At 34.0% G+C, this 22574-nt stretch overlaps 1 pseudogene; it reads left to right on the top strand.

The window, feature by feature from the left end:
• The first annotated feature begins 15228 nt into the window (after positions 1–15228).
• LOC149266239 (mannan endo-1,4-beta-mannosidase 6-like) overlaps positions 15229–22574 on the top strand; it is a 28015-nt pseudogene continuing 20669 nt past the window's right edge.

Consider the following 22574-nt stretch of genomic DNA (forward strand, 5'->3'; position numbering starts at 1 on the left):
GATAATGCACAAAAGTGTGTGTACTTGGTAAGTCTATTAAATACCACCATGATGACACTCTTTCCTTCATACATGGGTAAACTTGTAATAAAATCCATTGATATCGACTCCCAAGGCTGACTTGGAATGGATAAAGGTTGTAACAGACCCTAGGTCTTAACTGTCTCAAACTTATTTTGTTGGAAAACCAAAAATTCTACCACAAATTTATGAGTATCAGATTTAAGGCCATCCCAAACAAATTCCTTCTTGACCCTATGGTAGGTTTTTAAAAATCCTGAGTGCCCTCCTAATGAAGAGGTGTGCAATTCCAAAAGAATATTTTGTTTGAGTTGGGAATTCTCACAAATATATAAGTGATCTTTGTACCATAATGAATCACTTTTCCAGGTAAATGTATCAAATGTACTAGGATCATGTTGCAACTTTTGAATGAGTGACCACACCTCTTCACCATTCTTCCATTCATCCCTTTCTTTGGTTATTCATTGAGGTTAGATAATATAAATAGCACAAAGAAATTATTCCACATCATCATCCTTTCTTAAGAGTGCATTTGCAACAAAATTTTTCTTCCCTTTCTTGTAGATGATTTCAAAGTCATAACCCAACATCTTTTTCACCCATTTTTTCTTCTATTCTGAAGATAATCTTTGTTCCAAAAATTATTTAAGACTATCATGATCTATTTTTACCTTGAAGTGTCTTCCCATTAGGTAATGTCGCCATTGCTTTAGTGCATGTAGTATTTCCAACATTTCCTTCTCATAAATATGTTTGTGTAAATACTTTCCTTTGATTGGACGACTTTAAAAAGAAATGGGTCTTCCTTCTTGCATTAAAAAAACACCAATTCCATTTCCTGAAGCATCAAATTCCACAATATTTTTTTTTGTGAAGTCTGGTGTAGCTAAGACTGGTGCTTGGAACATTCCCTCTTTAAGATGTTCAAAGGCATTTGTTTCTTTTGGAGTCCAAGAAAATGCATATTTCTTCAATAACAATGTTAGAGGTGCCACTATTCTCCCATAATTCTTAACAAACTTGCAATAATACCTTGTCAACCCAAGAAATCCTCAAAGATTATTTATGGTTGTGGGGATTTTCCATTCCTTAGTGGATTTAATTTTTTTAGGGTCTACCTTAACACCCTCATGAGATACAATATGACCCAAATATTCCACCTCATGTACTCCAAAGAAACATTTGGAGGTTTTTGCATATAATTGTTTGTTTGCCAATAGTTTGAGAACCTTGTCAACATGTTGAACATGATCCTTCCAAGACTTGTTATAGATTAATATATCATCAAAAAATATTAGCACAAATTTTCTAAGGAAGGGTTTGAAAATGGAATTCATCAAACCATGAAATGTGAAAGGTGCATCAGTAAGGCCAAAAGTCATGACCAAAAATTCATAATGACCCTCATGAGTTATGAATTCTATTTTCAGAATATATTCAATATTCATTCTAATTTGATGATATCCTGGATGAAGACCCAGCTTGGTGAAGTAAATTGCTCCATGTAATTCATCCAATAATTCATCAATGACAATAATGGGAAATTTATTTTTAATAGTGAGCTTGTTGAGCTCCCTATAGTCTAGACACATAAGCCATGATCCATCCTTATTATGCACCAAATACTACTAGAACAGAGAAAGAACTTTCAATAGGTTTAATTATAGAAGATTCTAGCATTTCTGCAACCATACGTTCAATATCACTCTTTTGGGCATATGTATATGTATAAGGCCTGATGTTTGGAGGACCACTTCTTGGAATAAAGTGAATCATATGATCATGATCATGAATAGTTGGGAGGCCTTTGGGAGTCTCAAACACCTTGGAATGGTTGTCCAATACCTTTTGGAGTTCTGGAGAAATAGACGATTTCGATGTTTGAACCCCTAGTGAGCATAATTGTGCAATTATGCCCCGTTGTTCTTTCATCAAAAGATTTATCATGCCACTAGAGATGATTATCTTTCCTGGTTTCCATGTGATACCCATTAATTAAACTTCCTTTCCTTCCCAAAAACATTTGAGTAAAAGTTCTTGAAAATTGAAAGCTATCGTCCCCAAAGATTGTAACCATTGGAATCCTAGTACAACATCAGCACCACCCATTGGAATGGAAATCATTGGACTAGTCAATACATATTCCCCCATGGTTAGGTTGATATTATGACACTTTCTATAGAATTTTATAGTTCCTCCTTTTGCAACCATCACTTGACAATCTAGTGTTGGATATAGGAACCAATTCAATTCTTTGGCTATCTTACAATGAATAAAATTATGGGTACTACCTGAATCAATCAACACTATTATATTTTTCTTCTTGATATATCCTTCTATATTTAGAATTTTTAGGAGTGTTAATCCATGCCAATGCAATACAAGATATGGTAGGATTCATTTCTTCTTTATTTGGGGTTGGTTCGTGGTATATATCCTCCCCTTTTGATGTTTCTTGTTCCTTTTCTTCCTCCTCTTCACAATCTATGTAGAATAATTTCTTCTCAACACACTTATGACCTTTATTGTATTTTTTATCACAACTGTAACAAATCCCTTCTACTATTTTTTCCTCCAATTTTTTTGGTTTCAACCTTGTACGTTGGGGAAGACTAGGAGTAGCAATACTTTCATCTTTATAGTTGTGAGTGGTAGACTTTCTTATTGCCATAATTTTGCTTTCAATTTTTCTTTCCACCTTGAATGCCTTCTCCAATGAATCAAGTTCCCAAAGACAAACCTCATGTTTGATGTTAGCTTTTAAAGTCCCTATGAAGACATCAATCCTTTGCTCCTCTAGAATAGTGACTACCCTAATATTCAATTTTTTGAAGTCTTCAATGTGCTCTACCATTGAACCCTTTTGTTTGAGATTTATCAATTAGGTAAAGAAGGTGTTTCTCTTTGTATCTTCATTATGTCCTATCATTTCCTCTGTAAAAATTGACTAGGTGACAAGTGGTTTACAAGAACAAAGCCATCTATACCATACAAACTGATTGGGTTCTAAATATGAAGATGTAATACATACCTTTTGTGAGGGTTGAACATCTTGTAGATCAAAATGTTTCTCCATTTGTAGTATCCAAGTTACCAGATCCTTGCCATCCGAATTCTTCATATCTATATTTGGAATGTTGTAGTTCTTAAACACCATATTGGAGTCACCATTGGAAAGCCTTTCTTCTATAAAATTTACCAAACCTTCCTTCAACCCCTCTATCTTGAAATTCATCATTACTTCTATGTCTGCTTTTAAACCCTCATTAAAAATTCCCACGTCCCTTTTTATGACATATATCTTAACTCCCATGTACCTTTTTATACCATCTATCTTAACATTCGTCATGGCTTCCAATTAATTTTTTTTTACTTTTTGTGAGAGTGAAATTTGTTGCACTTGGTCTTATAAATTTGATATATCATGTTACATTTCTTCCTCTTCTTCATGCATAATAGAATAAATTTCTGGTTGCTTACTAGGTGTGTCGATTCTTTTTTGTTTCGAGGAATTTTGGAATAAAAAAATTATATATATGCTTCTATATGCCCCTTAAATGACTTCAAATTGGTTATGTAAAAATTAAAAAATACACACTTTTTTCTTGCTTTTTAGGAGCTTGATTTTGAAACTATTTTATCTACGCAATTTTGGATCTTTAAGATCTAAACTTCAGACATTTGGTAGCCCTCTGAGTATTCTTTCTAATTCCACAAGTTAGACCAAATTGGGATTCTTCAAGGTAAAGTTATGCCCAATTGCCCATGAGCACCTGATTATGGATGGGTTCAGTAGAGTGAACTTGTACTGAGTCGCAGGTGTCACTGTTTTTCTACCTTCGGCACTAAAATTGCTACACGAAAAACTACAATCAATGCAATTTTAACCACTTTTTACATAATTTAAATCTAATGCCTGAAATGAAGGTTATGACGATTTTTCCTAGGTCACTTGTTTGAGACAGTAATCTGGATCCTTCAAAAACCCTAACTTTGTCATATCATATCTCTAAAAATATAGTGATCCAAGGTCTAAAACTTTTACACGAATTTCAACAAGAGTTTAGATCCCTATGGTAACAATTTTAGCTTATGAAGCATTATATAAAAAATGTTATAACAAAAATTCCAAGATTCTTCAAAAACTTCTTCAATTACTTTCACAAAGGAAAGCTTCTACTTGTTGTTTACAAAGTTCTTTGGCTACAACCAAAAGGAATCAACTACTCCCTAATTTATTAGCTACCATTGAAAGGAGAAAATACCCCTAGTTTATTAGCTACCATTGAAAGGAGGTACAACCCTTAATTGTTTAGAAGCCACTAGTAGAAGGAGATATAACCCCTTACCTAAAAGATGCCAGTTGCTTGACCTCCTCGATTCATCTTTCATACCATTTTCAAACTTGAATCATGAAGGTTACTCTCTTACATAAAACAAATAAATTTATCACCTTAATTATTCAGTCTAAACACCATAAAATCACCTTCAATAATCTTTGATCATTGATAAATCCACCATACACACTAGTACCATCAATCCATGAACAACTCTTCAACCCCCTATCTTGCAAATTCAATTATGCTTATATAGATATTGAACTGATATTTTTAGTTTTAGAACTCTTAGCTAACTTCAACTCTATATTAAGCATAACTCCTTAATTTCAACTCATCTACCACTTTTGTTAAGTCATCCTAATGTGGTCTTGAAGTCTACAATCGCTACTTTGTTGTCCTTGTAAGAAAAACTGAGCTAAACTGCCCAAATTTGTAATTATGTAAAATATCATGGTTTAGTTGGACATCTAATTACATTTCCAACTTTAGCTAAGTACGAAATTTGGCGAAAAACCCAAATATGCTTCTAACACTATCTAAGCCACTAATTTTGCTTCCAACTCATTCATGCCTAGGTTACCAAAGTTTAGTGCATTGCATATTTGGTGCTAAGCCACCAAATATGGTGCATAATGAAAATTCTTGAAATTTCCAACGCATTCATGTGTCAAACCATTTATATAGGGCCAAAGTGCTTAAACTAAAAAACCACCGCATATAGCCACTACTAGGTCCCTCTCTGCTATAGCAGCGGAGGGCTTAACCAACACTATACATATTTCATGCCCTTAGTCTTAAAGTATAAACAAATGCAAGTCCTAGAGATTTAACCTTAGCCCCCGACTCTTTATCAATGGTGCACCTTCCAAATATTCTAGGGTCCAGGCAAACATGCACTGTGGAATCTTCCATGCTTCCTCTATGCCACTCTGATTGGTCCACATTGTGTGCTTCTGCCACCTATGATCTATAGTGTCCCAAAGCCTCGTCATCCTTGAGAAACTCCATGCCACTTTCTCTAAAACCTTCAATGTCCCTCGCCTTCCAGGGTTCATGATTATGTGTCCCTATGGGACCACTCCTCACACACCTAGACCAATCACGAAACAACTGAGGTGAGTTGTCATTTCCACTATGTCATATATTATTCTCCTCTGGTGGTTCAACCTGCACACCTTTCAAATATTCTTGGGTTACCCTTCCAGCGTGACGTATCATTACTAGTGTGTATTCCACCTCTACAAGAGTTCCACATGTCACTCGTTAAAAAATTCCATCTTTCACTCATTTTTGGCTTCGTTGGGTACCTCAAAATTTGGAATATGCATGCCACATGTCACACCCTCATTGGGTCCACATCATGTTGATATCATCATGCCGCTGTGTCTCTCTCGTCACCTCTATTAACAAATAACATTATGCCATGTGTCTTCTTATACATAGCCTCTCGACACCCTGTCTTTGAATCTTCTTGGAACAATCCTTCTAGGGTGATGTGTGAAGAGGGATCATCTGTTGTGTAATCACCATTGGTCCATGATGTATCCTTCTGTGCCATGTTGAATGCCACATTCTATCGACTCCCTATCCTAGGATGTTTAAACCTCTGCTGCCTCTGGATCTTCCGGGGTCAGACCTTCCAGAGTTATGTGGTCTACTAGGTCCCCCACTAGATTACTTGTGCCAAATATAATTCACGTGCTTCGACATGTTTCCTCCCTCATCATTTTGTCAATTTTAGACATCCTTCACTACATCCTCTCGAATCCTTATCCCCAAACGTTTAGCCTTGCACTCCCTCGGGATCTTCTGGGGAAGCGTTTCCAATGTGGCATGTCATATGGACTCGCCTTGCATGCGTTGCACTCTTCAGTGATTAGATAGCCATGCCCCCTATTTGTGCCACCTCAACCCGGTTCCCCTGTCCCTGAGACTTTACTCACACCTATCTTTGGATCTTCAGGGTTGACGTGTCTCGGTGGACTCCTACATGTTCCAATTATAACTTTGTTTGCCTACCACATGTCTTGTTGCATTAGTCGTCCGCCACTTCACTCTACTTAGCACCATGTTTTAGCGCAAACCCCCCCATGTGGTTTCATGGTAAAAAGGGAGGGGTCCCGCAATGGAAAATAGCAGCAATAGCGGAACTCCCTTGACTTTTAACCATTGGGTGGGAATGGCCCTACGCAATTTCTCCAATGGGTCACGGTTGTTGCATGACACACATTGACCAATGTACTTTCCTACTTTTTAATGGATGCTCCACTTTGCCATGTGCTCTGCCAACTTAGGCCAATCGCCAAATTTCCACTAATTTTGCAAAGAACCAAGTGTACTTCTACAACCTTTGAGCTTTTAACCTTTGAGCTTTGACCTACAATAACTTTCGATCCAGGATGTATTTTTCAAACTTCCATATACTGTTGGAAATCTCTTTCTAAGCTCTATCGATCTAAGTAGTTTCCAAGAGCTACTGGGATGATCCTTTGAACTAAAATTCATTCCAAATTCTATGCTCCTTGACCATTCTTCTTGTAACCACCTATGCCTTTTCCATCAATGACAACTTATATCTAACAAGCTTGTCTTCCTCGAACGTAAGGAAATAGCTTAACAACTGGCCTACGACCCAAAGCTATTTGATAGGTTGAAAGCCTGCTCCCTAATGGAACACTAGTGGATAATTCGAAGTGGGGTGGTTTTCCTTAAATAACAATAATGAATTAGCCTGCATTCACTCATAACAACCAGTGATGGTTATCCCCACTGCTAGTTTGACAATTACGTTACAATAAATTTTCCAACTATTTCAAAAATAAAATTCTCCTATCACATAATTTTACAATTATTATAATATAATTTTATTATAAATTATTAATATTATGAAATTTTACATTTCTATTTTATGTTATTAATTTTATAAATTTTGACTAGCTTCAAAACAAGTTGAAGATACACTTTTGCTACTATAAAATTCTATACAAGGATATCAATCATTAAAGCAAAATAACATGCTTACGAATAAAATATAATCAAACAATCTACTATGTTTTGAATATTCTAAACAAATATTATTTAAAATATATCTCATCTTATTTTTATATATATATTCTAAACAAATATTATTTAAAATATATCTCATCTTATTTATATATATATATATTCTAAACAAATATTATTTAAAATATATCTCATCTTATTTATATATATATATATATATTATTATTATTAAATTTAAAAATTTAGAATTTAAATATAACATTTATTGTTTTTATTTTATTTTATATTAATCTATTGAAAATATTCTGATTTATATGTAAAACCCAAAAGTCAATAATGAAAAGCCCAATTGTGTGTGGTTTCGACGTTATCATTATATGGTGAAGAAAGTTAGCTGTGAATGAATCTAAATAATATGAATTCTTCCGTGATGATACAGAGCACTGCCCCCAATTCTTCCATTACGATATAGAGCACTTTCCATTTGAAACTCTCCATCACTGCCGCCCCTCACAACAGGGATTCACTGCACACTTACAATGATGGACCCTCAATAACCGACAATGTCACAACACCGACCATTTGAAACTCTCCTTCCAATGTGCCCTCTGTTTCCAATTGCCCCGAGGATACACAACACCGACCATTTGAAACTCTCCTTCGTTGCCACCCCTCACACCAGGGTTCAGATCTTGAGGCGGGAATCCAGCTGGCATGATGGCATCAACTCTGTAGCCGCAATTGACAAGGGCCAAGCACACATGGATAGAGAGGCTCTCAAAGCCCCCACCGCACCCCTAGACATCACCATAATTGACGATTTTTGTCGTCACGCTAGGAGTGAACCTCCTCTCAGAGATACTAGACTTAGGGTGTTGTTGCAGTTTACGTAGCAAAGTGATGGATGAAATTTCTGACTAGCTTCCTAAAAGGCTACATTTAGTTCCTAATCCTTACGTCGTTCATCTGCTAGATGGTCCTGGTGCCTTAGATTTTAAAAAATGCCCAATATTCGTTAAAAACCTATCTAGAAAATCTTTGTGCCTCAGGTTTTATGAATTGGAGGATGTATTTTCACGTGCACTCATAATATTTAAGTTGACAGGTATCCCAGGGGGAGTACGAATTCTCTATCAAGGTAGGAAATTAAATTTGGTAAAAGCTTTGAGGGATTATGGCATTAAGGACGAAGTCTTTGTCTTTCTTATTTCTGAATTGAAAGGAGGTACGAAAGGAATTTGGGCATTCTCTACTTCAAAGTCCCTCTCATTTAAAGAAGCTCTCAATGTAAACATTAGCTTCCAACCCTAGAATGCTCTTTCCGACCAGGCCTTTGTGGTTGAACATTAATTGGAAGTTCCAACTATCAAAATGGATATGCTCTTCACCACGATAAATACTTGTTATTATATTCAACATGTGGTCATGTGTAGTTTTAACAAATTCTTATTATATTCAACATGTGGTCATGTGTAGTTTTAACAAATTCTAGCCCTTAGCTTCCGCCCTGAGGGAGTGAGTTATCAAAATTGGACTAAGAACATAGATCTATTATTCTTTTCTAAAAATGAATTTGTATTAGTCTTCAAAGATCTCGAGCACCAACAACGGGCTTTTTATCGGGCCCCTACTTTTGGGGTCATGCGAGACTCTCAATTCAACCATGGTTTCATGAGTTCAACCCATTCCCCATGAAGACTCTGGCCACTCCGGTTTGGGTAAGACTCCCAAACTTACCTCTTCAGTGGATTACATCAGATTTCCTTAGAGATATTGAAAATGCTATTATGAAGACTCTTGCCACTTTGGTTTGGGTAAGACTCCCAAACTTACCCCTTCAGTGGATTACGTTAAATTTCCTTAGAGATATTGAAAATGCTATTAGACCCTTTGTCAAAATTGATAGTGAGAGAATAGCTAATGGTTTCATCTCTTTCGTCCAAATCTATGTTGAACTTGATTTAAGTGCAGGTCTCTCAGATAAAATCATTCTAAAATGGGGTGGAAAGGAACTTGATGAGTCTCTACACCATGAAAACACAACTTTTAGATGCAAAAATTGTCATGAATTAGAGCATCTTCATAGCGCATGCCCTAAAGGAATGTAAGGATCCCTAGAGCCAACAAGACCCAATTGGATGGCGTGACCAGAAGGAAGCTTCAGATATCAAGAATGGGGCCAATAGTAAGAAATACAACCCTCAACAGGAAAAGACATGTCGCGATTCTTCAACTTCCCAAGATCCTGTGCACCCCATGGTTGATACGCCTCTGGCCTCACTCAAAAAGAATTTTCCGGCCATGGAGACTGAAAACTCATCATCACTAATTATGGCTACAATCACTGGGCATAAACAACCTCACAAGTCTCATCATTGAGATAATGACAGGGATGTCCTGCACTCTAAGGAGGTGAGAGTGATGGAGCTTTCTTTGAAAGAAGAGGATATGGCATATTCCTCATATGTAACTGCTAAATTTGTAGGACGGATAGATGTCTGTAGGAGAAAAGGAAAGAAAGAAAAACCAATGTACTCCTCTCGTGTTTGATATCTTAATATGTCATGCTTGGTAAGAGGCATGATCTTTGAGATCAATTTATTTGGAGCCATTAGTAACTATATGTACTCAATACAATCTTTTTTACTATTAGTAAAATATTTTGAATCAACTTAAAAAATGTAATCAAATAACATATATAAAAATATTTATTAAAAAAGCAAAAATATCATTATATCATAGTTTTGTTAAACTAAGTAAGAAAGAAATAAATAGGAGATTAATTAAATAAAAAATAGAAGCCTAATTAAATTCCAGACTTATATATTTTGGTGTTATATTTATATAGAAAATAAATATGATAATGTGTGAAAAGCAATAAAATTATTAATATAAATAAATGTTAAAATTTTTTATAACTAAATTTCCCCATTACGGTAATAAAAGCTTATTTCCACAAAATAAGATTCTGAATCCAATTCCACTTTTACACATTAAAACCTCCCTAATCCTTTGTTGCAAAGTTGATTTAGAAAACGTCCCTAATACGTTATCAAAAGGTATATATAAAGCCCTCTAATACCTTATGGCAAAGCTGATTTATAAATATTGGAAAACAATTATGTAGAAAATAAAAGTATATATAAAGCCTCTCTGATGCCTTATTGCAAAGCTGATTTATAAATATTGGAAAACAATTATGTAGAAAATAACTTATTTGACAAACTTCAATTCACATTTTCTCCGGTGTACTTTGAGTTGTCATAGATCTGGCCATCAAACTGCAATGTAACGAATGTTCTATTTATTAATAAATTCAATATCATGAGGACACAAACTTATCTATACAAATAAATTTATGGAAAAAATATAATTAATTTTTTGAAAATATAATAATACAAATATAACTTCACAAATCAAACATAGTTAATAATACAAATAGAATTTCATTAATCAAACATGGTTAATAATACACCTATAAAGTTTTTTAGGCCAGGAAAAAAACTTAGAAAATTTTTATTAAGAAAAAAACCATAACTTCACAATTGAAATTTCATTAATCAAATATGGTTTATATTTGTATAAACTTGTTTAGGCCAGAAAAAAAGCTCGAGAATTTCTATTAAAAAAAGACATAACTTCACAAATCAAATTTATATTATCGTTTTATATAACTATCTTAAATTTGTGAAATATAATATTACAAATCAAATATACTTATATAAGTTTTATATATAATTATGTTTGGTTTGTAAAATACAACTTCACAAATCAAATATAGTCATATAAAACTATAATATAAATTTGATTTCATCAGAAAAACATGTGATGAAGAAATCATAAACACTCAATTTTTTTTGTGAGAGTAGAAAAACCCCAGGTGAAGAAATCTTCACCCTGCAGTGTACTTGTTATTCACTATACCTCTCGAACACCAATCCGCCGACAGCATACGTTCCTCATTAGAAAATGAAATACACAAAAGGAAAAAAGGGCAAAGCGGGGATCTGGGAATAAGGAATTGGAATCAGGGATTGTTAGGATGGGTTCCTCGTACGTGGTGATCATTGTTTGTGGCGAAAATTTATCTCAAGAAGAAAAATTCAGATATTGAATCGGCGCTGAATTTTTTTATAAATGGAACAGGAATCCAAAATTTTTAAGACAACCTATATACCTCTATTCAGCAATTTTGATTTTCGATTCCTAGAAACTAATTAGGAAGAAGAGATTGCTTTCAGTATTGATTGTTAGCAGGCAGCATCTCAAAATCTTCTCCGTTCGATCTTGATCAATTAAGTAGAGAAAACCCAGCAAATAGTTACCTAGAAGAATTTTTCAAAGAAGAAAAAAAAGTGCACCATAATAGAAATGGTTAAAGAAGTTATGCAATGTTTTTTAACATGCAGAGTTATTTAGTTGCCACTAAGCACAATCAAAGAATATATATATATATATATATATATATATATATATATATATATATATATATATATATATATTAGATTATTATAAATGAAATTGAATTAGTGTAATTATAAATTAAATAGTTGTTAAATATTTAGAAACGTTTATACTAATACAATATTGTAAGTGTCAAAATTATTTTATCGGTTTTCAAATCGTTAAAATTAAATAAATTATAAAAATTAATTAAATTATAATTTTATTATTAATGATAAAGAGCTTATATAAAAGTTAAATATATAGATATAGATTTAAATTAAATATGTAACAAGATTTTTGATAATGGAGATTTTCTCGTCTATTATAGATTCTTGATTTCTAAATAGGCTTGTTACAATATTATGGACCAATATCACGACTTATTAATAGCACATGTCCAATAAACAATGTGTCATTTCATACAACACTTGTTAATGTGCATTTTTTTAATTAATAAGTTTAATCAGAAAGTCAGAAAAATAAAACATTCAAAATAAATATCAGTTTTTTATTTCTGTATAATATTGAAAATATTCTAGAATATTTTATAGAGCTCAAATCCTACCATCCACCCAAATAATTGATAATTAAATTAAAATTATCAAAATCATATTCCAAAATAAACATAAACCATTCCTCTTACAAAATTGATAATTAAAATTAACCAATTAAAAAATACTATAATAATAAATTAATTAAAATTTCCATTAAAATTGGAATTCTAATAAGAATATTCTAATAATGCAAAGAAAACTTGATAAATTTAAAAAACTAGTTACACTAAACCTGAAACTATAGGCAACCTGAAGATTCAAACAATATTCAAATCTTTAATGAAACGGGAGCAAGCATGATTCCAAATCCTCATCACCATATATTGTGGAAAAATAGAAAGGAAGTCTGTTGTCTATTAGAGATGAACGAGTCAAAACTGTATTCCTGTTTTCTCCAAACGTGTCATTAAAGTTGGGAGGGATAAATGGTTTTGTGGTGCAAATGTGCATGAACAATGGGAGAACAATATGAAGGCGGCTTGCGTATGCCATCTCTCGATCGATCGGATTTGAAAACGTAGAGCGCATATGAAAGGCGAACCACTTAGTCTGTCAGAAGAATGAAAGAAGTGGGTAAACAACCTTATCCATTGAATATGTAAACAAAGAGGGCACTGAGAATGGGAGAGGGGCGCCAAGAGAGATCAATTGCAGAGGAAGAACACCACTTGGATGAAAAAAATAAGGAAGTGGTTGAGAATTTTCGCTAAAAGGATGGATCAGATTAGATGATGTGAAGAATGCTGTTGAATTCATTAACAAAATTGTTGTATTTAATTAGTGATGATGTGAAGAATGCTGTTGAATTCATTAACAAAGTTGTTATATTTAATTAGTGCAGTTATATAAATTAATTGATTAGTTAAAAAAATCATAAAAAATAATTAAATTAATATTTTATTATTATAAAAAAATAATATATAAGTTAAATATATATAAAAAAATTATAAACAAAGTTTTTAATAATGGACAATTGTTTCATTATACTATGGGGATTTTAATTTGTAAATAAACTTTATTATAATGATAAATGTCATGGTTTATCTATACTAGGTACTTAGAAAATTATAGTTATGTTCATATGACACTTGTCTATATGACTTTTCTTAATTAAACCAAAATAAATTCATTTTATTTCTTGCCTAGAGGGACAAACTCTCTTAAGACTCAAACCTCATTTTGAGTGTAAAACTTGAGTAAAGGTTTTCACTTTGAAAGAGACTTCCCTTTGATCACTTTGTAGATCCAATGTTAAGATATATCCATAAGATATTCTCTTTGTATATTATATAGATATAGAATAAATATTTTTATTAATATTTTAGAATCATTTTTTATTAATAGTTTTGAAAATCTTACATGTCAACATTAAAAGGAATTAAAAATTTCTCCCATAGATTAAATGAAAAAGCACATATTAATGAATAAGATCTCTCTATATACAATATTAAAAATTTTATTCAACACAAGAAATTTTTTCTCTATATAAAGTTAAATATTGAACTATGTTATTTAATATGGACATTCACTAAATATTACATGTGAACTGAACACAGAACGAATTACACATAATTTCATGTGAAGAGATTTGATCCCTCTTTGCCCTTGATAGATTCAGACTTAAGATGAATCGACACTCGTTTAATTTCACCCTTTAAATAGGCTATATTCCATATGAATACCCTAGATCAATAAGATGGATTTTCATACTGTGGGATTTCATACTACTAGTATAGATACAGCTTAAACATGGATCTGGCAAGAGCCGAGAGGGATCAAATCCCTTGAGGTGAATTTCTTTTTAGAGTGAAAAATTCATTATAATGTTTGCATCTGGACAAATTTGATCCTCTAAACCACTTGTAGTTTTTCATTATTTATGTTGCATTTTTGAATGTATAAAATGAGTCAATATTTGCTTGAGCATAAAATATTGACCTTGCTTAAAATGTTTTAACTATAAAAAAATATTTTTTTTTTCAATATCTTTATATAATGTATATATTTCTTTTTTAATTTTTAACTATTTTTGAAATATTTTTGCTATAAGGCATTCCCCTTTGAAATCAACTCTCCTCTTGTCTTACTTGTCTTACTATGATCCCTCTGATCTGATGTTATACGATTAAAATGTTTGCCACCATTGGATGAAAGCTCTTGTTATAACTGAAACAATACCAATCTTTCGTCCATACGCATTGCTTAGGCCTACAATTATTTGTGTGTTTCTTATTGTTGTTGTAGGACTCTGCGGGAAGACAATATTCAATAGGCCAAACAAGATTGCAAACACTGGCAAGAATGACCGGCAGCGGAGTATGTGATTTCTAGGGGATGAGTCAAGGGTGTTTCTAAAAAAACAATGGGGTCTTCGATTTTTCCGTATCCATGGACGAACGTTGAGCTCTCATGGAACTGAACGGGGTTTCATTTTCAGCCTAAGAAGAATTGGATGAATGATACTATGTTGGAAGAAATTTAATACATTTGGATTTACTCTTACTTTTATTTAATTTCTTCGGTTTATTCTGATTCTTGTCTATTGTTGTGTGTGGGATTGGTGCTAAGGTTTGTCAGAGTCAATTCCATTTGTCAATTGGTTAGCTAGTATTTCTGGTAGTTCCACTGATTCTTTTGCCTTTGGTCCCAACAGTTTCCTTGTTTTGTGGTAGGTTGTGTGTATCTATAATATTGTGACATACTCTTTTTCCCAATACTCATAAAATTTGAATTTCATAGGCGAATATAGTTGACTACCTAGATATTCACAAGTAACCTCATTTATCTTGATCAAATTATCAAAATTCTTAGCACTGTTATGGAAATCTAGAAGTATTATGTTTGAGTTTGTTTTGATCACATGAATGGAGAATGAACGGGAGCCATCATGGAGTATGGTGGGAAGAAATGACATGCAATTTGTCTTGAACGGATCACCATTTTATGTGAATGGATTTAATTCATACTGGTTGATGGTCCTTGCCATTGATCCTTCCACCCGACACAAAATTAGCTCAGTCCTTGAAGAGGTTGCTTCAGTAGGACTTACTATAGGGAAAACTTGGGCTTTCAATGACAAATGTTGGAGAGCTCTACAAATATCTCTTGGCATTTATGATGAACAAGTGTTCCAGGTATGAGGAAGAACTAGAGCTTTCAGATTTTCACAGTTGAGACATATAAGGTAGGTGGTTCACATTTATGAAATAGGGCCTTCGATTTCGCCGTATCCATGGATGAATGTTGAGCTCTCATGGAAGTGAATGGGGTTTCATTTTCAGCCTGAGAAGAATTAGATGAACGATATTGTGTTGAAGAAAGTTAATAAATTTGGATTTAATGCTACTTTTATTTTAGTTCTTTGGTTTATTCTAATTCTTATCTATTGTTGTGTGTGGGATTGGTGCTGGGGTTTGTCATGGTAAATTCCATTTGTCAATTGGTTAGCTAGTTTTTATTTGGTGGTTCCACTGGTTCTTTTTCCTTTGGTCCCAACAATTTCCTTGTTTTATGATAGATTGTATGTATTTGTAACCTTGTGACACACTCTTTTTCCCAAAACTCATAAAATTTGAATTTCATAGCAAAAATATAGATGACTACATAGATATTCATAAGTACCCTCATTTCTACTGATCAAATTATCACAAGTCTAAGAGTTCTTCTAGAAATCTACAAGTATTCTATTTGAGTTTGTTTTGATCACATAGATGGAGAATGAATGGGAGCCATCATCGAGTATGGTGGGAAGAAATGGCATGTAATTTGCCTTGAATATATCACCATTCTATGTGAATGGATTTAATGCATACCGACTGATGGTCCTTGCTATTGATCCTTCCGCCTGGCACAAAATTAGCTTAGTCCTTGAAGAGGCTACTTCGGCAGGACTTACTGTAGGGAAAAATTGGGCTTTCAATGACGGATGTTGGAAGGCTCAGTAAATATATCCTGTCATTTATGATGAACAAGTGTCCCAGGTATGAAGAAGAACTAGACCTTTCAAAATTTTAGAATTGAGACATATAAGGTAGTTGGTTCACATTTATGAAATGGGGTCTTAGATTTCACCGTATCCATGGATGAATGTTGAGCTCTCACAGCAACGAACGAGGTTTCATTTTCAGCCTGAGAAGAATTAGATGAACGGTATTGTGTTGGAAGGTATTTAATACATTTGGATTTACTGTTACTTTTACTGTTAGTGTTACTATAAAGTGTTTCATAATCCCACTACTAAGTGCTGCCATGAATGACATACATTTCAAAAGGTTATATTGAACAGGGTGAACACATTGACAAATATGTCTTACAAGAACAATCCAACTATATTTGCTTGGGAGCTCATCGATGAACCTAGGTGTGAATCCGATCCAACGGGAGACACATTGCATGTAAGTGACTATGACCTCTCCAACTAGACACATGGATGTTCTTGATTGTAGATAATAATGTGTAAAGAAGAGTATGATCAATGTACATACATATATGGTGATGTGATTAGGTGTGGATGGAAGAAATGGCTGCATATGTGAAATTGACTAATCCCAAGCATCTAGTGGGCATATGGAAGGAAGGATTTTATGGGCATTCTAGCCTTGATAGAATAGAGTCCAATCCCTATACTTGTCGGCATAAAAATGGAACCAATTTCATCCACCACCACCAAGCTACTGGCATTGACTTTGATTCTATACACATCTATCTGAGCAATTGGTAAATCTATTAAAAAACTTGTAATGTAACTTATATCTCATGTATCTCAACCCCAATCAAGGGATAAAACAAATTTCAGTGTAACTTCTTTTGAATTAATGGGTAAAACTTCTTTTGATGTTGTCAATCAAATCTTTTTGGAAGAAACTATGTTAGGTGTGGGAAATGTCTAATGTTTTGAGGGACGTTTCACCTATGAAAATAATGTTGTTTGTTCCTATGGTGGGTGGAGCGTCCTCAGAAATTTTCCACACACAACATATTTTCTTATAGAATAATTTGATCCACGACATCAGTTGAAACTGTGGAAACCTTCATTCCCAAACTTCTCTTCATTTAAAAGATTCAAGGTTAAGAAATATTTTCTCTTTGGTTTCCCACACAAACATAATTTCTTCTAAAACCATTTGATTGACAACATGAGTTCAAACTGTGAAAACATTTTCATATAAAGATAAAACGATTCAGGGTATATTTACTCTTTTGAGATTATGCACATTCATTATTTTCCATCATAGTTTAATGATGATATTACATAGAGTGACATACCCATCTTTCACTGAAATGAAACATCTTCGATTGTTTATCTTGGTGCAATACTAAAGATTTTTACAAGGTTTCATATAGTGAATGATAAGGTTATGAGCTTGCTCGTAACAAGATTAACACCAAAGTATCATTTTGTACAGGATTTCCGAGAACAGTGAACTAGACCTTTCAAATTTTAGACATATAGGGTAGGTGGTTCACATTTATGAAATCGTATTATTCTCTTTCTCAGGATATGGATTTCGTCATAAGCGAACTAAAATTCGACTGATATTGATTTGGTCAATAACTAGGATGCATATAGAGGCAAAACACAATATGTAACGTGGGGGCGAAATGTTAGTTTAAATCTCCCCTCAGATGATGCATTCTGCTTTGATCCAACCCTAAAAAATCACTTCAAATCCAATATTAAGGTTTATAACTCAAACCCCAGTAGGGAGTAAGTTATTCGAATAATAAATATGCCTTTTTCTTTCACTATCAATTTAATTAGAACTGGTTAGAAATTTCAAGTGACAAATTTGATTATAATCGAGTGGAAATTTTAAATAACAAAGATTTGGAATAATCCAAGATTCATACATGATGTAACGATGACCTTTTGAGTTTTTCCCAATACTATATCAATCCAGATTAGTTTTTCCCAATGTTGTATCAATTCAGATCATCAAATATTCATTTAAAATTACGGATTATCTAACTTTTTATATTACCAAATTCTGACCATTTAAAAACATTGTTACAAAATTACATCACTTCCAGACCTGTTAATTTATTTTTGAATCCAGAGAAGCAATAACTTTTCACTTTGTATAAACTCTTTTTTATTTGAATTTTATACTTCGATTGGATCTATCTCAATTCGTCAAAGGAATATGGATTTCTTTTTGTATATATTCCATGGATTTAACACTACTACTATGTTCTTTTGTCAATTAAATTATTGCAACAACCTATGGAAAAATGAGATAGGAAACTCTGTTACAAGGTACAAGTATGGAGCTTAAATCAATAAATGACAGCTGAAAATGTGGCAGTAAAAAATAAATACATCCACACTATACAATACAGATCTTATTTTATATCTTTGTGCTTTACAGTAGTTTACACAAAATGCAAGATTAGACTATCTCTTGTGCAATAATGCCAATAGCAAGGGTCTTACATCCTTTGTTATGATATGTGTTATGTCTTCTCCTGTTGTGAGAATAGAATTATTCTAACTTGTGCTGCATTGTATTGACTGTAGCATCCTTTCCCCATTTGCAAGCTATTTGTTCATCTTTGAACTCTCCTACTAAAGAAAGATTTGTTTCTTTCTAAGTGCTAGTTTGTTGGCTTCATGACCAGTTAGGGTGAGGGCTACTGCTCTTCATTGTTGTTTAGCCAATAGGTTAAATATAACCCTAATTTCTTGCTAAGTGCCAGTTTGTTGGTTCCATGATCAGTTAGGGCTAGGCCTCTTCATTGTTGTTCAGCCAATAGGTTAAGCCTAACCCTTTTTAGCTTTTTTTTTTTGGTTACTGGGTTTATCTATCTGGTTTAAATATCTATGTGGCTCTAGTGTATACAGGGTAATTTTAACTTCAAATGTTTTAAACATTGGGAAGTTTATGTCTATTTTTTTTTTAATTGTAAAATATATCTATGTAGAAATTTAGTCCTGAATAACACATATGTTCCACCTCGACTATAAAGTGTTCAGTGTGGAGCCTAATTATCTTCTTTAGAGGTATCGTCACATTAGACCCCATTTCGTAATGGGATGGCAACGCCGCTCATTTTTTCGCCACTAGGCGGGTCCACGGGTGGTGACAACGATTTTTAGACCCCCCCCCCCAGGGGTTCGGGGGCAGTGCCCCCGAAGCTAAAAATAGATGTAAAATTCCTGATAAAATATTATAATTTCGTAGTCAATCTGAGCCTTTCATTAGGTAGATGATCTAAGAGTAGAAGTTACGTTTAATTTAGGGTTTTATTCGCTAGAAGGAAACCACTCACTATATTGGATGGAATTGTATTGCAATTATGTAGATATGTGTATTCTGAGCCAGAAAGAGAGTGGAGATTGTGTGAGAGGGAAAGGAAATTACATCAGGTCAATTGTAGGTTGTATCTCTTGATTTTTCCAGATAATATAAAAGGAAAGGACTGGCTATTTCTCCGTCAATGTTGCCCAAATTGGGTGAACCACGTATATCTGTGTCTCTCTCTTATTGTATGTATTTTATGTGTTTGTGTTTCTGCAATATTTTATGTGTTCCATTTCTTTGTAATATATAATTTTCTAACAATAGGTATTAGAGCCGAAGGTCTATTTGGCTGATAAACTCGCAGGAGAGAACAATTCTTGGTTCGAGTGGGAGAAATAGTGGAAGATGGTAGGTTTAGGGTTGAAAAAATTAACGACCAAAACTACCAGCTATGGAAGATACAAATGAAATATTATTTGTATCAGAAAGATATGTACCTACTATTGAGCGGAAAGACAAAGAATTCGACGATTATGACAGACACAGAATGGGATATTATCGATAGAAAGGCATTTGAAACAATACGACTATGCCTAGTAGTGTTTGTAGCCTTTAATATTTCAAAGAAAATGACAACAAAGGGTTTAATGTCGGCATTGGCCAAATTATATGAAAAACCCTTGGCCTCAAATAAGGTATTTGTTATGAAGCGTTTATTTAGTATGAAGATGTCAGAAGGTGGATCTCTTGCTGATCATTTAAATGAATTTAATACAGTTACTAGTGAGTTAATTTATGTAGGGGTAACTTTTCATGATGAAGTTAGGGCTCTGCTATTTCTGTCCTCACTGCTAGAAAGTTCGAATGGTTTAGTTATGGCCATTAGTTACTCTATCTCTAGATCTAGTACTTAAAAGTCTGATAATGTTGTGTTGTAGCGGCTACAACCACCCTCGAAAATTTTGCCTTAGCTTCGTTTTGGAGCCTCCCTACTAACCATCCTAGTGGCATGTCTTGCACTGTCAAGTACATAGGCTTCATTGGTTTTTCAACAGCTTTCTAGCCTGTGCACGTTAGTTTGCTTCACTCCCCTCATAGGCTACCAACTTTGGACTTGGGCTAGTTGCTAGCAGAGTAGTTCAGAAAATTTCATAATTCTGGAGGGCAACCAAAATACGCTCGAGAAATTGTGTAAATCAGTTGGCTAGCCTACTAAGCTCAAGAATTGTGCAATGTGGCCTGTTAAGCTTCCTCTAGAAATTTGCACAATTCATCCTAAGACAGCTACTTAGCCGAGGAATTGTGAAATCTTGGGAGACAGTCACCTGTTCCTCCCAGAAATTGTGCAATCCCTATAGGATAGCCAACTCTGCTTAGCCTAGAAATTGTGCAAATCCCTCTCCTAGGCTTGCAGACTTTTGCATGTTCCTTCAGGTCAATCGACCTACTCCGGGATTGAGCTATCCTAATTTACATGCATGGGTTTTTCTTCCTGAAATAACAAAAGGAAGAATGCAAAAAACATCCTTAGATCCAGGGATCTATTCTTAACAGCTGGAAGTTACATGCAAAGATCCTTTTAGAAACCTCTTGCCAAGTGTCACTTTTTCCTAAATTTGTGGCATGCGCGTCATAACCTTGATCTTATCAAAACTTATGAAATGGACATTACATAGCTCATTCCTCACATCGATGTTATAGCTCTGGCATCCCACATCGCATCCAAGAGTCCTCAGCATTTTCATCTTAGCTGTTTCAGGGTAAGTATGATTTTCATGTCTTGCACTAAGTTTCTATCATTTTTCGTGTTTCTGTTTGTGTGAGTGTTGTTTGCTTGATTTCAATGAGTGCTTGCTATCGTTTCAATGTATGTTAGCTTTGAGAAGCAGCGTTTCAGTTTTCTTTTGCATCTCACCGCTGTTGCATGCATGACATTGTTTTTTCACCAATGGTCGTCGTTGCATTGACCCGTTTCACACGCATGCATGTTTTCCCATTTTTTGAATCATGTACTTGCTGTTTGCATGCATGATCATTCACTCTGGTTTACACTATGAGGTCCCTATAATATTGGTGATTCCCCCATTACTATTGTCGTTGTAGCCCTTATTGTTATTGTTGTGCCCCTTTTGTCCCCATATTGTTATTATTGTGCCCCATAGAAGCCCACTATTGTTATTGTTATGCCCTTATATTATTATTGTTATGTCGGCTTTGATTATATTGTGACCCCTTAGACTCCTATATATAGAAAGGAGGTTTTTTCCATTTGTATCATCCAATAATTGCTTATTTGTGTAAAGTAAAGGAGGTTGCCCCCTCGAAGAGGCTAATTTTGAAGTTGTTGATCTATATTTTCTATCTTTCTGTGAGCTGGTTTCATAACATTTGGTATCAGAGCTTTAGATTCTAGGGTTTCACTATTCCAAACAGGTCATCGTGGCCTTTTCGCTATAAAATTTTCTCTACGAAGTTTCAGAAGCTAAAACAAAACCCATTTGACCCGAAATCGTTTTGAACCTCAGGTCTGAATTTCATATCTTGTCTCACTATATTTTCGGAGTTATGATCTCAGGAAGTTAGGGTTTTTGTAGACTCTCGAATTACATTCCAAATAGGTGACCTTGGTAAAATCGTCATAACTTTCTCTCTGAGCATCACATTACAATTTCATAAGAAGTTACAGAAAGAGAACGGACTATAGTTTTTTGTGTCTTGTTTTTAGATCCGAAGGTTGAAAAAGTGACACGTGGCATGTCGTACAAGTTCACTCTATTGAAAATTATATAATTATGTCATATTGGTAGATTGGGCATAACTCTTTCTCGGAGAATCCAATTTTGATTACACTGGTGGCATTGGAAAGAGGACTCAGCGAGCTACTGCAGCAAGCAATTTCAAACCTTGTAGATCTGCAATTCCAAATATATAATAGATTCAATATTGACCTTGTATAGAGTGAAAGA

Source organism: Pinus tabuliformis, chromosome 6, assembly GCF_031772625.1.
Source record: "Pinus tabuliformis cultivar Carrire ecotype Pingquan chromosome 6, CPIR1, whole genome shotgun sequence".
NCBI classification, from domain to species: Eukaryota; Viridiplantae; Streptophyta; class Pinopsida; order Pinales; family Pinaceae; genus Pinus; species Pinus tabuliformis.